The following is a 10817-nucleotide window of genomic DNA, read 5'->3' as shown; positions in this document are numbered from 1 at the left end:
ACACCTCTTCCTGGCTACTTGTTGCACTTTCCCCCCCATTTGATGTGATGAAGTAATTTAAAGATTCAGAATTTAAGAGAACAACACCTGCCCTTTTTAGTGAGAGATAAAAGAGGGGTAGGCCAGCCTCCTCTGCTATGATATCCAGGCAGGAACATCTCCATTACTCATAGGTGGTGGGAGAGGAGAGCTCAGCCTCAGTTGCTATGATTGAGGATGCGTGACCAACTCTATTGCCAACATTGAGCCAGGACGGAATCTCCAGGCACAAGCATTAAAAAGAACGGGGAAGTGGCCACGGGTCATTCCCACATTTTTCCCAGGCGCCCACCGGGGTCAACCTTATACAAGGCCAGCCAGGAGTCCTTCATAGGATGATTACAAGGAACCTATCAGTCATATGTACCATATTGCTTACCCATCATTGCCACCAGAGAGGGAGGGGAGGAAAAGAGGATGCCTGCCTGTTATTTTAGCTGTCTGAGCACCCACTACCATCTACAGCAGGCGTGACATTGAAAAGAGCCGCGAAACGATTCTTTTCCCTTTTGAGGGGGGAAGAGGGGTAATTTCGGGGTGGCGCGACATAATTCCCTGAACCACTGGTGACAATGACTTTTGACCCTGTCAGGATTGGAGCTCAGCAGAATTGCAAATTGCTCTTTTTTCGGATGACTGCGAGGAACTGTTGGATAGCTCGACGTCCTCAGTCCCCTCCCTCTTCCTCCTAATGAGTGCCATTTGATTTTTCTTTTGCTTTCCCCATACGCTTTCACACGAGCACTGGTTTTTGAGACCCTGCGTGGCCTCTGTTATTCATAGCCTTGAAGATTTTTTTTTCAAAGCTTTAGGCATTTCGTCTTCTGGAACGGAGCTCTGAGTATAGAACAGATTTGTCTCCTCCCCATACAGTGATTCAGATCCCAGTACTCCCGTGCGTCCATGGCTGAGCCTCTTTTGGATTTGGGACCTGCTCGCCACTATTAATCTGATCAGAAGTTCCACGCTGAGGCAAACAGGAATGAGTTCAAAGTTCATGGGCTTTTCCTGTCTGCCTGGCAGTGCATCTTGAGTGTTCAGATTGCCTGTTCCAGAAGCAGTCACAATGGCTTGCACTGTGGTGGTTACTGCCGGAGGCCAATACCGTTCGAATCATTCTGCTGCCACCACTAACCCGTTTATAATCGGGACACCCATGGCCAATACGTTTTTACTGTACTCCCTCGCCGACAAGGTTTAAGAATCCCTTCATATTGATATAAAAGGGTCGTTTGTGTGGACAGGTTGTAGGTTAATTCAGTTTACGCTGCTAAATTCGGTAAAAACGTGTATAGTATGAATCCAGCCCTGAAGCAGCAGCAGCAAATTGCCTGTTCCCTCACCCCAGTTCAGAGAGATTGGGGTCACAGGCAGCGGGACCCTTGCAGCCCCACCCCTCCTTCTGCCAGCGAAGAAGCGGTTCCAGGAGGCTTTGGCAGCAGGCAATCAACAGAGGGCAGACAGCAGCGGTGCTGCAGACAGCAAGCAGGGCAGCAGGTGAAGAGGATACTACCTTGCTTCAGATGGCATTCCCACTTTGAACCAGGGACAGCAACCTGGAAATCCCCAGCCTGCCACCCCTAAGGCTGGGCCCTGTTTTCTTTCTTTTAGATACTGGAATTTTACGGGGATTAACATTAAATTCCCTGTTTTATAGTGCTTCCAGTAATTGTTAAAATATGTTCATCTGGTTTTGGTGAAAAGAATAAGAACATAAGAATGGCCGCACTGAGGTCAGACAAAGGTCCATCATAGCCCGTATTCTATTTACAGACAGTGGGCATGCCAGGTGCCCAGCGGGAGTGACTAACGGTAATGATCAAGTTGATCTCTCTCCTGCCATCCATCTCCTCTCTGACAACAGAGTATAGGACACCATTCCTTAGTCATCCTTGGCCAATAGCCATTTAATGGACTTATGAAATTATCCGTTTCTCTTTTAAACACTGTTATAGTCTGCCTGTCACAACCTTTTCAGTAAGGAGTTCCACAGTTGACTGCTTGACTGTGCGCTGCGTGAAAAGAAACTCCTTCTATTTGTTTTACCTGCCTGCCTAGTTAATTTCATTTGGTGCTCCTTAGTTTCTTGTGTCTTTATGGAGTAACGTAAAAACTTTCCTTTCTTATCTACTGTCTCCAGCAATCACTGATGTTTTCTATACCTCTATCATATTCCCCTTACTTTCCTCTTTTTTCAAGCTGAAAAGTTCCTGACTCTTTTAATCTCTCCTCTATATGGGACCCTTCCAAACCCCTAATCATTCTTATTGCCCTTTCTCTGAACCCTTTTCTAGTCCAGTATACTTTTTTGATGATGAGGGAGACCACATCTGTACACAGTACCGAGACTTGGGCCATGCCATCTGATTGAATTAAGGGCAATAATATATTCTCCTTCTTATTTTTTCTATCCTTTGTACATGATCATAATCATCCTTGTTTGCTTTTATTGACCGCCTTCTGGCAACCACGTGGAACATCTTCAGAGAACTATCATGAATGCTCCCAAGATCTTTTTCTTCTTTCCTGATTTGTTGTAGCCTAAATCTAGCCCCCATCTATTGTATGTATAGTTGGGCGGTATTTTTTCCCATACGTGCATTACTATTCATTTATTCACATAAATTTCATTTGTATTTGTTGCCCACGATCAACTAGTTAGAGGAGATCTTTTTTGAAGTTTTCCTTCACGAGTCTGCTTTGGTCTGAACCTATCTTGGAGCAGTTTATTGTCATCTCAAACTCTTGCCACCTCACTTTTTTAGACTCATAGCTCATAGGTCGGTCGAAGGTTACCAATATGATCATCTAGTCTTCTTTGACTCGTGCACAAGCAGGCCACAAAACCCTACCATACACATATAACAACCCGAAACCAATGACTGAGTTATTGAAATCGTCAAAATGAGATGTGAATACCTCAAGCTTGCAGAATCCACCAGCAGCGACCCATGCCCCACAGCTGTCAGAGGGAAGGCGAAAAACCCTCCTAGCGGGCCTCTTGCCAATCCGCCCCTGGAGGAAGAAAATTCCTTCCCGACCCAATATTGGGCGATCAGTTCTCTAACCCTGAACCATGTGGGCGAAAGACTCACCAGCCAGCACCAAGAAAGAATTCTCTGCAGTAAACTCAGTTCCCATCCCAATCCAACATCCCTCACAGAACCACATCGAGCACTTAATCTGCCCGATAATCCAAATCACTTGCCCAAAAATTAAACTATCCCATCATAAGATCCCCTCCATCATACTTATCAAGCTTAGTTCTTAAGCCCGATAGTCTTTTGCCCTCCACTACGTTCCATCGGCGAAGGCCTCCAGCTTCACCCCCTAAGTGGTTAGAACCTTTCTGTCTAACTTTCAGGCGTCTATAACTTTTCCTAATATTCCCAGTTTGTACCTTCGTCCTCCGTGCCTAACATTAGTTACTAAACTTAAATAATTCCCTCTCCTCCCTAACGTTAATCCCCTGATATTATTTAATATAGACAGCATATTCCCCCCGGAGTCTTTTGCCAGGGCTGCACAGCCAAGCTCTTTGAGTCCTCCTTCCTCCTTTCTAGCGCAATTTGTTCATTCTCGGATATCCTAGCAGCCGTCTGCTGATACCGTTCCCAGTTTGAATTCTCCTTCCTTAAACCGTGCACAGATGCACACAATTTCCAGCGCGGGGGTTCTCACCAAGCGCCCCTTTCTGCCAGATTATTAACTGCATAGTTGCGACGAGGATTGGTTCCTTAGGGACTGAATTCCTTGGGGTACAAAACACCTAGTTACCCTTCTCCATTTCTGAGAATTTACCATTTGAATTTCCACATCCACTTGTTCCCTGTCTTTACCAGTTCTCCAATCCATGAAAGACCTTCCCTCGTATCCCATGAAGGCTAATAGAAGCAGCCTTTGGTTGAGGGACCCTTTGTCAAAGGCTTTCTGGAAATCTAAGTACACGATGTCCACTGGAATCCCCTTGTCCCCTACATGTTTGTTGACCCCTTTCAAAGACTATAATATAGGTGCAGTTCATTCAAAGGCCCTTTGAAGAGGAATTGACGCTTTCTGTAGTCATTTGGACTCGTTTGGGTGCTCCCCTGAGAATCTGTAACAGGATGCCCTCTCATGGTAGAGCCATGGCCTGGGAGACGGGCTGCTGTTGTCAGAGAGACATGGCGCCTGGTATGAGCTAACCTTTCTGGCTACTACTTGTTTCCGTCTGAATGACAAGATTTTTAACGTCAATCACTTATTCTGGGTGTGAGGCTTTGTCACTGAAGGCGGCTATGACTACCTAATCTTCCTTGATGTGGGCCCACGTGTCATATTTAGCGCCTAGAACATAAGGAACAGGCCATTAACGGGTCAAGACCAAGGTCCATCTAGTCCCAGTATCCTGTGTGTTCCGACCATGCCAGATTGCCAGCAGTTTGCCCCAGAGGGAATGAACAGAGAAACAGTAATATCAAGCTATTCCATCCCCCTGTCAGCGTATTCCAGCCTTCTGGCAAAACCGAGGCTAGAGGACACCATCCCCTGCCATCTGGGCTTAATGCCATTGATGGACATATCCCTCCTTAACTATCTAGTTCTTTTTTGAACCCTTTTATATGTCTTCGTCCTTCCACAACATCCTCTGGATGGTGTCCACAAGAGTTCCACAGTTTGATGTGTGTTTAACTGAAAAATATTCCCTTTCGTGTTTGTTTTTAAACACCTGCTGGCCTATTAATTTATTTTGGTGCCCCTAGTTCTTGTTACGTGTGTTATGAGAAGCAGTAAGAATAACCACTTCGCTTATTTACCTTCTCACACATCCTGCTTATAGACTTCTCCTATCATATTCTCTCTTATATCTCTTTTCCAAGCTGAAAGTCCATTCTTCACTAATCTTTCCTCATTATGTCCAATTTTTCCATCTCCTTCTTGTAGTGTGGGGCCCAAAATGGGACACAGTACTCCAGATGAGGCCTCACCAGTGTTGAATAGAAGGGAATGATCGCGTCCCTCGATCTGCTGGCAAAGCCCCTACTTATACAGCCCAAAATGCCATTAGCCTTCTTGGCAACAAGGGCACGCTGGCGACTCATATATAACTTCTTATCCACTGTAACCCCTAGGTCCTTTTCTGCAGAACTGCTGCCTAGCCATTTGGTCCCTAATCTGTAGCAGTGCATGGGATTCTTCCATCCTAAGTGCAGGACTCTGCACTTATCTGATGAGGTTCAACAAGGACTTTTTTTGGCCCAATCCTCTAGTTTGTCTAGGTCCCTCTGTATCCTATCCCCACCCTCCAGCATATCTACCACTTCTCCCAGTTTAGTGTCATCTGCAAACTTGCTGAGGGTTTGCTCTGGATCATTAATGAAGCTATTGAACAAAACCGGACCCCGGGACTGACCCTACTTTGTTGTTTAGCCACAGTGGCACTCTTTTGGTTCTTTTACTATGTTTTTTAATTTGGGGTATTGTAGCAAGGTCTACACTCACTAGTGTGGCACCTCCTGCTGGTCATCTTGGGAATTAGCTCAACTCCAGCTCAGGAGCACCCTCTGTTGGCTGGTGTCTTGCCTGCCTCAGGCCCCACATCCCTCCCAGACCCTAGTGCCCTTTACCTCAGTGTTTTGCCCTCTTCAGTACCCCCGCTCTGGGTCTCCCCTCCCAGGGTAACCCCCAAGCCCCTATACCCACCTTGCCTCAGTGGCTATTGCCAGTCATCATCTAGCCCCCTCTCACCGGGGCAAACTGCAGTCTGTAATGGCCACTCATCATTGGCAAGGGGTTAGGACAGGGGCAGGCAAGCTTTTTGGCCTGAGGGCCACATCAGGTTTCCAAAATTGTATAGAGGACTGGTTAGGGGAGGCTGTGCCCCCCCAAACAGCCAGGCATGGCCCGGCCCCCACCCCTTATCCGACCACCCCCTGCTTCTTGCTCCCTGATGGCCCCCCCAGGATTCCCACACTCTGGCGGATCAAAGGAAGTTCAATATAACGCGGTTTCACCTGTAACATGGTAAGATTTTTTGGCGCCCAAGGACAGCATTATATCGGGGGAGAGGTGTATAAAGTTATTAGAAGTGTAGAACTTGGTGTAGAACAGGGGTCTCAAACGTGCAGCCTGCCATAGGCGCCGACTCCGTGGGTGCTCCAGGGCTGGAGCACCCATGGCGAAAAATTAGTGGGTGCTCTGCACCCACCGGCAGCCAAGCTCCCCAACCTCACCTGCCCCACGTCGTCCTCCCCCCCGAGCAGGGCCGGTGCAACTATTTAGTGATCTATGCGGTCGTCTAGGGTGCTAGGGTTTGAGGGGGGCAGCATTTTCTTTGGCAGCGACCGCGGCGCCCGGATCTTTGGCCACCCTGGTCGCCACCGGCATTTAGGCAAAGGGAGCTGGGGCAGGGAAGCGTGGGAAGGGCGGCCTGAAGCAAGTAAGGGAGGGGGGAGCGGCACACAGGAGAACTCCCTGCCTCAGCTCACCCCTGCCCCGCCTCCTCCCCGAGCACGCCAGGGGGGTACTTCACTTCTCCCGCCTCCCAGGCTTGTGGTGCCAATCAGCTTAGGTGCCGCAAGCCTGGGAGGCGGGAGAAGGGAAGCAGCGACGGCATGCTCAGTGTGCTTATGCTTGTGCACGGAGCAGGCGTGAGCTGGGGGGGGGGCGCCTCCGGGCTGGGGCTCGGGGACGGGGTGCAAGGGTGCAAGGTGGAAGTTTCGCCTCAGGTGCAAAACATCCTTGCACCGGCCCTGCCCCCAAGCACGCCACTCACCCACTCCTCTGCCTGCCTCCCAGGCTTCCCGCCCAGCCGCCACCAAACAGCTGTTTGCACGCTCTGGGGGTTGGGGGGAGGAGCAGGAACATGGCGCGCTCAGGGGAGGAGGCGGAGACGAGGTAGGGTGGGGACGGGGATTTGGGGAAGGGGTTGGCATAGGTATAGGGAGGGGGTGAGTTGAGGTGGGGACTTTGGGGAAGGGATTGGAAAGAGGGCGGGGAAGGGGAAGAGAGGTAAAATATAAATTAATGGATTCTTGCAGCACAGCTATATTTAGCGTTTCTTCAGCAATAATTTAGTGGAGGACATAAAGAACATAATTTGCACTGATGTCTTTGAGCTACTCATTGGGGGAGGAGATTCTTGGGGCAGCAGTATGAAGGAGATAAATGGACTCTTTCTTCTGAATGATGTTAGTTACTTTAAATCCGTCTGTTCTGTGGAACAGGACAGGAACTTTCTTCTTTATGTATGACTCAATTCTTTTCTTCCCCCATGTTAGTGAGTTTCCCTCATTCTGTCTCTTCCCATTCTCCCAGTCACTTTCATTCTGCTTTTTGGTTACTCTTCCAGTCACTTACTTTCAAATCCTTTGGTCTGATTCTAAGGGCCATATCCAACAAGGCCTCAAGTGAGCGAGAGAGGCAATTTTAGACCTTAGGGCTAAACATGAACACTGCATACAGCTGGGCACATCATCAGCTGGTTTAAATTGTCAGCGTTCAGTGGAAGACAGTGGAGCTATGGCAATTTACACCAGCTAAGGATCTGCCCCAGCATTTCTATTCTGTGGGGCTATTACAACATATTGCCTAATAAGGCCAATTGCCACCTGGATTACTTTGGTTATATATTATGCCCTGTTCCCCTGCTCTTCATCTGGCTGTTTATCTTTCATCTTGTAAGGTCTTTGGAGATGGACTGGGCCTTCTTCTGTGTTTGGAGGTTGCCTAGCATATTGTGGGTGCTAGTGAAAACAAACAATAACAATAATCACTAGTAATTCAGATGATTCAGTTTATGACCACTCATCCTCCAGGTAGTATAGCTTAGTTTGGATCTATTCTGACATTTCCAAAGTGCATTGAAAAAAAGAACATTCATGGAAGAAAACAGTTTTCCAAGACAAATGGGAGAATTTATATTTTTTCACAGAGGTAAAAGATAAAATTCAATGCCTTATTTGTCAGCAAACAATGCTGTTCCCAAGGAGTATAACATGCGTTAGCAATATGACATGATATACCATGAAAAATATGATTCATTCACCAGAAAAATCCAAGAGAAAAAATTTGGCAATTTAAAGCAGCATTTGCCAAACAAAGAAATTTCTTTTAGGAGATTAACAAGTCTAGCAAAGATTCAGTAAGAACAAGTTTTGTGATAAGCGAAATGATAGCTAAATCATTGCGACCTTTTCCAGATGGTCTATTCGTAAAATAATGTCTTGTGAAGGCCAGCAAAATTTTATGTCTTGATAGGAAGAAAGTTTCTGAAGGCATAAGCTTGTCTGCCAATACAGTTGCCTGTAAGATAATGGATTTAGCAGATAATGTGCAAAAACAATTGATTCAAATTGCAGAAGACTTAGAAGCATTTTCAGTTGGCTTGATGAGAGTATAGATGCATCAGATACTGCACAGTGTGCAGTGTTCATTAGAGGTGTGGATTGTATTTTGAATATAACTGAAGAGTTGCTAGACTTAATGCCACTGAAGGGTACCACAACATAATATGACATATTTCAAGGACTGGAATAGAACAAACTCATATCTTTGGCTTCGGATGGTGCGTCATCAATGTGCTCTGAAAACGTTGGTGTGGTTGGATTATTGAAGAGCAAACTGAACAGCCTCAATATACCAAGAATTAGTTTCACCAGTATACATTGTATTTTGCACCAAGAAGCCCTGTGTTGTAAAAGTCTACAAATGAACGAAGTTATGGATGTAGTTGTTAAAACCGTTAATTTTATACATGCACAAGGGCTGAATCACAGACAGTTCACTTCTTTTCTAGCAAGTATGGACAGTGAATATGGGGAACTTCTGTATCACACTGAAGTTAGATGGCTGAGTCATGGAAATGTTTTGAAGCTTTTTTTTTTTGCACTTAGAGAGATTGATTTCTTCATGAAAATGAAAAACAAGGAGATTCCACAGCTTGCTGATTCCACTTTTATCTGCAACCTGGCTTTTCTAACAGATGTAATTGATCACCTGAATGCACTGAACTTGAAGCTTCAGGGTAGAGAACAGGTGATAACACAGCTGTATGACAGTGTTAAGTCATTCAAAGTTAAGCTTACTTTGTGGGGGAAACAGCTTACTGCTGGCAATTTGGTCCATTTCTCGACTCTGAATTCCTTAGGAAAAGTTGAACCCAAATCCTTGAAAGAATATGCAGATATCATTTCTAACTTATACAAACAGTTTGATGTGCGGTTTAAAGATTTTAAGGTGCTTGAACTGTACGGGGAGATTTTGGCAAACCAGTTAAGTGCCTGAAACCACTATGGCTTATTGCTAAAAGCAGCCACGTCAGCAGGCTTTTAAAATAGCCATGCAGCCTCAACTTGACCAAGGCAGGAAGGGAGGGGTTTTGGGTGCCACAGAAAGGGCAGCTTGACCCCCCGTGTCCTTCTGATAAGAATTGTGTTGAATTGCTGATACACGTATTTTAGAAGAGCAGGATGTGCTCAGAAATGTGTCTAACAGAGTCTCAAGGCTGCAAACTTGGGGAAAATACCACACCTGGTTAATCAATAATCAGAAGGAAACCTCTTGCTGGACCATTGAAACTGTTTGCTTAACAAGTTTTCTTTAAGGAACATGTCATTATATTACCATGTATAAATAAAGGGAAAAAGTTTGAGATAGTGGGACTGGTCTCTCCCTCTGGATGCATCTTGAGTTCCCCACCGGCAGACGGGCTGCCGCTGTGCCACTCAAGAGCCACATTCAGCTTCGGTAATTATCCAGGGTTGGGGGTGTTTTACTAACCTGTTGCAGACCTGTGTAAGTGCTTGAGACTAAGTAAAGTTTAGCTTTAAGTGAAAGCACTCTTGTGTTGTCCTATTTGTGTCAGCCATCTACCAGTTGGACAGTTGTGTCTCCCCTGATTTCCTGACACCACCGCGCACTGAGTAAAAGTTACCAAGAGCTTTGGGTTGAAAGAACCCCAGGTAACAGAACCACATTTTCAATATTTTTCCACATCATTTGCTGTGGACGTTGACAGTGTTGCAGAGGAAATGCAGATGGAGTTAGTGGAGCTTCAGTGTGATACCATTTTGAAGCAGAAGTATACAAATGTTGGAATTCCAGAGTTCTACCAGTTTCTTTCACAAGAAAGATTTCCCATGTTATTCTCTGCTTCCTCAAGGGTAATGGCAATGTTTGGAAGTACATATATATGTGAACAGTTTTTCTCTTCCATGAAGATTAACAAATCTGTGTTAAGGTCAAGGCTTACTGATGAACATTTGCAAGCAACACTGAGATTGGTTTTGTCCCAGGATATCAAACCTAATATTGATGCTCTGGTTGATCCAAAATGCTGTCAGCTAAGTGGCCAAAAATGAAATGACTGTCAAAATTAGCACTGACTTTTTGCATTACAGTTTTTAAAAAGTTAATACATTGACTTTTAATAGCATACTATATTAGTCTTCATTTTTTTTCATTTTTGACTATACTTTTGTATCATTTCAGTGATGCGGCCCTCGGGCCAATGTACTAGTCCTCATGTGGCCCTCGTGGAGATTTAAGATTGAGATCCCTGGTGTAGAATGTGTCATGCTGTTTTTATTTTTTTCTCTTAGTATTAGCCATACTTCACTGAGGTGCTTTTCTTTTTAACAATCTCTTTTTATTTGGGGAAAGAAAGTACAAATGGAAAATATTTACAGGTTAGGTAATCTGTGACCCTCTGGCTCACTGCCTGCCTGGCTTTGACATCTTTGCCTACCTCATCTCATCTACAGCTTTCAGCTCACCATCATGTACTTCATTAACCAATT

Source organism: Chelonoidis abingdonii, chromosome 2 (genome assembly GCF_003597395.2).
Source record: "Chelonoidis abingdonii isolate Lonesome George chromosome 2, CheloAbing_2.0, whole genome shotgun sequence".
NCBI classification, from domain to species: domain Eukaryota; kingdom Metazoa; phylum Chordata; order Testudines; family Testudinidae; genus Chelonoidis; species Chelonoidis abingdonii.
This window is presented reverse-complemented; position numbering follows the sequence as displayed.